This window comes from Neopelma chrysocephalum, unplaced genomic scaffold, assembly GCF_003984885.1.
Source record: "Neopelma chrysocephalum unplaced genomic scaffold, ASM398488v2 Primary Assembly neopelma1_72, whole genome shotgun sequence".
Classification (NCBI taxonomy): Eukaryota; Metazoa; Chordata; class Aves; order Passeriformes; family Pipridae; genus Neopelma; species Neopelma chrysocephalum.
The window spans coordinates 854,739-861,195 of record NW_020897732.1 but is presented as its reverse complement, the minus strand read 5'-3'; the positions used below and the strand labels follow the sequence as shown (position 1 = coordinate 861,195).

General features: G+C 43.4%; 1 long non-coding RNA gene across 1 annotated transcript; it reads left to right on the top strand.

The window, feature by feature from the left end:
• Positions 1–5,392: 5,392 nt before the first annotated feature.
• LOC113969288 lies at positions 5,393–6,068 on the top strand. Its single transcript, XR_003534812.1, has 3 exons — positions 5,393–5,452; positions 5,653–5,813; positions 5,963–6,068. It is a non-coding gene; the product is annotated as an uncharacterized LOC113969288 (long non-coding RNA).
• The last annotated feature ends 389 nt before the right edge of the window (positions 6,069–6,457 follow it).

Here is a 6,457-nt window from a genome sequence, read left to right as displayed (position 1 = left end):
AATGTGAAAAACATTGTCAAGCAAACAAACAAAGAGGGACAAAAATTGATCTCACCATCAGTCATGTAGTATCAGGGAAGCTCTCTTTCATCAAAAAGAGTAATTCTAGATTATAGTCTAGATCTGAATCCAACTTGTTATATCTGCTAGCAAGAATGATTAATTTCTGCAAACAAATGAAAGCAGTGCAGGGAAAAAAGAAAGAAAGAAAAAAAAGAAAGCTGGAATCAAGTAAGAAACATTTGGAAAGGGAAGTTCCCATGGTATCTCCTTGTGTACCCATAGGAAGGCAGTGCCCCGTGTTAACCACATGGAAGTGAAAATTGTTTTGTATTAAGTGCATGCCTTCACAAAGATCAAACTTTTCAAGTGAAAATGAAGCTGAAATGACTTAATTAAAATATGAGGGAGAGCATTATAGTGCTTGATGTTCTCAGCCTGCTGGGTGCCTTCCCCCATGGTTTCCACTCATCCCATCAGTGAGCCTGCCTGGGAGGAAGACATCCCCTCCTCCCTATCCGAGCTCCCAGGCTCACGAGTCTTCGCTCAAGCCTGTCTTTCTTCCTGAGGGAAAGGATTTTCTCTTTCTCTGGCTGCTGACCTGCAGAAGGTCCCCTTGGCCGTCACTGCCAAGCCCAGTGATGGGCTTCGATGTGTGCCATTGTGTCAGCCTGTGTCCACGGAATGCCAGGCCACGGGCAGGGAGTCAGGTGTGCCGAGCCGAGGAGCCTGGAGCCCTCATCCACCCGCACGGTGCCTGCCAGCCTGACTGCTCACCGGGATGCTCCACTTGCAAAAATACAGAGGCATCAAACTATACCGGGACTAAACCTTCTCTTTTAGGGCATATTATACACCAAGTAGACCAAACTGAGCTCCGTTCAGAGTAGAAAGAGCGTTGGTTTCCAACTGATCGCAAACCTCGCAGTGGGTACTTGGCAGAGCCGCGATGTCCCCGGTGCCGCTCCGTGCTGAGGGGCCTCGGGCAGAGCCGCGCTCTGCCGGTTCGCGGCTCTCTACCACCATCTCGTGGGCAGACAGGCCCCCGGGTAAGCTCAGCGGAATGCTTTCCCCACGTTGCAGGTTTAAACAATCAGCTATGGAAGTTTTCGTTTGACCTCTGCTCTTTTTTCCGACCGTTCCTTACCCTCACCGTTTCATGAAATGATGCACTGATATACAAAAAAGCAGCCCATTCCAACCCCGCAGGCACAGGGCTGCTGAGGAGCACCAGAAGATCTCAACCCTTCATGGGAACTTGACTGCACATGCTCTGAAAGAAACGGAACATTTTATAAGAAAAAAATAGGTTTGACGTAGCTGCTACTGATCTAATTTTGCTGCCTGAAATACACGCGAAAGGCAGCTCTAAGTCGATATGAACAACAAAAAAACCCAAAATAACCCAAACCAATATAAATTAAAGAAAAAAGCCAAGCCACCACATTAATTTTCTATTATTTATAACATGGCTGTCGCACACCAAAAACGTGCCAGGATTTTCCCCGTAGTTTTTTCCCCACCCTTGTTTTTATATGCGCAGAGTAAACAGAGAACAGATAAGGCTCAGCCACAGCTGACAAGATTGTATGAAAAGAGGCAGTGAACAGCAAGAGTACCTAGAGCCTGTGAGTGCTCCTGTAGCTGAAATTTGGTTTATAGGTTGTGTTGGAGTCAAACAACTTTTCAGCTAAGCTTTAACATAATTTTTGCTCAGTATACTTAGGACAACCAGACAAACAGGTACCTTTCAGCCAAACCTCAGCCTTGATCCTGCTCAGCCTACTCTAATCATGGACAAAGAACAAACCTGTTTTTTTTTATCAAAGGGAGGGATGCAAATTTAGATGCTGTCTGAAGACATGTATGGAAAGGAATATATAGAAGAAAACTATGTCCTTGCTTGCTTGGCAGCACTCCTCATGGCACGGGGGTCTAACCAGAGGTTGGGTTTGGAGTTGGACTGTCACAATGCCAGATCTTGGAGGTCCTGAAGCTTTACTTGCCTTAGTAGACTTGTACCTTATTCACTCATACTTGGAACAGAATTTGGTGAGAAGATTGTTAGAGGTGTTTCCAGTGGAACAGAAATGGTGGAAGTCCCTGTGCAAGTGACTGCTGCTCTGGAGAAGCTCTATGCGTCCTGTTGGAGCCAGCACAGCAAGGGATTTCCCTGGCTGGACTGTTGACTACTTTGGGTTTGCCCAAATCTCTGCTTGGAAATCCCAGAGGCTCTTGTTGTACTTTATTCCATGTTGCATGAGGCACAGAAGATCTAATCGCCAGGCTTCAGTTGAAGGGGTTTTTTTGTGAGCAGTATGACACCCAATTTGCACAGTGCTGATGTAAACATCAACCTCAAATAATTAGTGCATGTGGCCAGTTAATCATCTCGCTGGCTCCAGGTGGAAATGCGCCAAGATATTTCTGTAGTAGTGAGTTCATTATGTTTGCACTTATTTGCATTGGATGTTTAAATATTTCTGTATCCTAGTCACAGTTTCCCCCACCAGTTCTTACAAGTGTTATGCATGTTTTGGATGGAGTTAAGCAGAAAACATTTTTAGTCAATATGTACATTTATAGCAGTTTTAGAGTAATTGAATCAATCTGCATTAAGTTTGATAAATTATTTTGATGAGAAGTGGGGAGAATGCCTGCAAAGCATCTTGACATTTTGTTTAAAATTATATTTTCATTTTGAAATCAGGCTATATTTAACAATGAAAAAAAAAGTCAGCCCCAAATACTTCTTTCCAGTTGGCAGTTGAAAAAAATCTGGTTTTCACCCAGTTACACTGGAGAGTTTGTCAGAGTTTGGTGACCTAGTAGGCATGTCTTAATAGGAAAAGAAATATTTTTGTATTATTTGTGGTCGATCCTATAATGGCTTCCCACACAGGGCTGTCAAAAAGGGGTTTGCAAACAGGGGTCTAGTAATATGCATGGTACCTGTGAAGAAATTGTTATGACAATTTGGTGTCGTATGTTATTCAGGTGACCATCCCTGCCAGATTACCTTCGAAGGCTTATAAATCACTGCAGCAAGAGGAGAATATCCGTAAGATGAGAGGTAGAATTCCTTGCAAATAGCATCTCTGACAGACTTTGGCCAGGAAATTTCAGTGACGGTGTTCATAAAATGACTGTCTCAGCTGTCACCTCTTCCAATATCATCAGTATCATAAGGACCACTGTGAAGAAGTTTGTCAGGTCTTTTCCCTTTTTCACATCCATGTGCCTTGCTGATGCAAGGCCATCAAGTTTTCGATAGGAGTACTGGTCATGCTGATAACCTGCTTGTAGCATACGGGAGAGATCAAACAAGAAAGTAAAATGTAGTTGATGTAGTAGTGTTGCACACGGGCAGTTATTTTCTGCACTTCCATTATCATTGCTCATTACCATCTGATACACTGCTGTCAATGCTCTGGCTTGTGTACACTTGCACAAGAGTGTGAGGTGTGTAAATACTTCCCCCAATATACATATATATTTTTGTGTATGTAGTGCTTGATAAATATTTAAATGTGAAAAAAAACTCTGACCAGTTTAATGAATCCTCTGGTCATGTTCCTACTTCTTGTTCATTTTTCATAAGCATTTGCTGAATAACACAGACAAACCGTTCTCCAAGTATGAGTTTTCTGGGAATCATTCACTTCAGCTATTCACTATTCATCTTTTGTGGTAGCAGACTGGCTACTTAAACCACAGAGTGGTTTTTCCCTAATTCGTAACTGGGTATTTATAAACAGTAAAATAAAGGCAGACAAACTGTGAATGCTTTCCTTTGATTGTGAAGATCCTTGTTTGCCTGCCTATGTGGGCATGTGTCCCATGAGCAGCCTTGCCCAGAACTGAGTACATCTGTACAAACACAAAAAAGGTTGTGCTTTGGGCAAAGTTCTATGTACAAAAAGGAGCAGAGCACGTGAAAGTCGTGTTTTGGGGCATAGAACCTGCCACACATGTTTTGGATGGGATCTGGCAGTTCTCTTGTTTACAGTGCCAAATAACGTTGCTTGTTCTAATTTTCAAGGCTTTGATCTACCTGCTCCCTTTTTGAGCATGTTTGCCCCTCTTGGTCACAGGGATGTCTGTTTGGGTGGATCCTTCCTGGCACCTGCATCCCTGGGTAGGACTGTGATGCTGTCATAAAAAGTCATCAAAAGGAGAGGCAGAGAGATGTTCTTCTTTGGAGTTCCTCTGAAACAAGGGTAACAGTCTTGCTCCCGACTGAGCTGAAAGAGGGGGAGGCTGACCTCTGGCATGCTTGTGCCTTGTCAGGCAGGTCAGGATCCATGTTTGGGGGCTGCCGTGCCTTGACCAGGGGGATGAGAAGGAGGGAGAGAAGAGAATTGAGTTGGGAGACCTTGCCACTCCATGTGATCTAGAGCTCCAGTGTTGTCATCAAGGGACAATCCTGCATGTAATTGTTGCTCTTGGAGCAGAGACTGCCTAGAGTAACACTGCTTTGCAACACTTCAGGAATCTGAGTCTGGGGACTATTTATGTCCTAATGCTTGATGGTTTAGGGTGAACTCTGGGTGTCTGGAGAGTTTTAAAGCAAAAATATCCTGATATATGTATGGATTTTAGGGTAACACAGCAAGTGGCTGGGGACTTTGTGGGTTGCATTTCTGCATGCATTTAATTTCTGCTTATGTGCTAGTTCTTGTGGCCATACCTTTTTCTTCTTGGACCTAGACAACAGTGGTATCTTTGGGCAGAGGATAATGGACTTGCTGCCAATTAAAGCATTCATTTTCTGTAATTTGTTTTGTCTTGGTTGTGTCTTTGTATCTATTTCAAGGTTTATTGCAGAGGTTATCATCATTATAAATAACTAGATGGAGAAAGTGAAATTGCCATGGTGATGTGCAAAGCAAGTAGTCTTTGATCTAATTAGTTTTTGTTCTGAGCATTTCAGGGTCTGTAATTTAATAATAAAACAGTGAGTTGAACTGTGGATCCTGTTGAGTAGACATTGTTACTGCCACAGAGGAAAACCAGCCCCCACCTTGGAGAAGACAGGAACATAAACCCACTTCAGATAGCTCCTTGCTCCTCCCAGAACTGCAGGTAAGTCAACAGTGATTCTTCCTCCCTTACCTGCAATGTTTTTCACCAGCAGACATCAATACTTTTTATGAAAGTGTTCATTCAAAGACAGTGATATGGAGACAGGGCAAGGCAAACTACTCATAAAGAGCTTGTGTTTCCTGCACTATGTGGCACTAGAGACCAAGAGAACTTCTCCTGTGCTTTGGGAGAAGCCATCACCTGAGTGTGGCAGTGAGTCAGAGCCAGGATTATGAGGTAACAGCAGAGCAAGGTGAGGGAGCTGTGCTTCCAGTTCTTTTCCCAAAGTGCTGTTGGCACATTGGGGCAGTAGAGGAGCAGGGGAAAGGCTGTTGTAGATGATGAAAGAGATAAAACTTGAAATGTAGTAGGTTTTACAAAACATAAAAGTGAGCATGGAAACGATCAGGAAGCATCCCTAAATTGTGTGAAGAAAGATAAGCCTGTACTTTCCAGGCCTAGGACTAAATGCAGCGCCTTTAGGAAAGGGTCTCAAAGCATGGGGATGGATCAACACAGGGGGTGTCAGGCAAGGTGTCCTCCGTCTTTATCCGTGTGACTCCTCAGTTTTCTCCTGTTGAGTGGTGAAGGGCCAGATCTGTCCACTGAAGTGGGGGTTTTGTGCATACAGAAATCTTTCTCTGCCTCTTCCAAGAGAAACTGGGACACTGAAAAAATCCAAGCACTTCTTTAGCCCACCTGGAATGAATGTCAGAGTTCTGAACAAGGTAGGCTGATGGACTGGGCTGCCCAAGGGCTGAAAGAAGTGGGGGTGGGGCAGGCTGCATTCCTTCTGCAGACTCTCACTAAGGTGGGTCCAACAACCCTGTAACACTGTGTCTGGAGTCTTGGGATGAGAATGCTTGTTCCTCTGCAGATGCATCGATGAAAACTGTGACAGCTCTGGCCAGTGAGTGTGCCAGAGAGCTACACTGGATCTGCTTACTACTGTGATGAGGTACAAGTTTCCATTTTCTCTGTGCAATGTCTGTAAACCCATGACCTTGCTAAAGAAGTAAAATTAAATAAATAAGTAAAACAAGGCCTCATTTTGTGTCCATGTGAGATTACTTCAACAGTCAGTTTTCAACCACAGTCAACAAAGTACCTTATGTTTATCAAGGCACATTTTCCATTATGTATACAGATCTTTGTGTTTTTTTAAATTTAAAAGGTCATTTTGAGAGCCCACGATACCACCCAATTACGTAGGCCCAACAGAATTTCTGGAAATATTTAATTTGTGTACTGCGTTGAAAGCTCTCTCAAACAAAGTGTGCATCATTTAATCTATTTATAGAACACATTGCTTCTCCTAAATATACTCTCATTCTTTCTCTCAGCTAAGAAAGCCTTACTCTCTTTTATCATC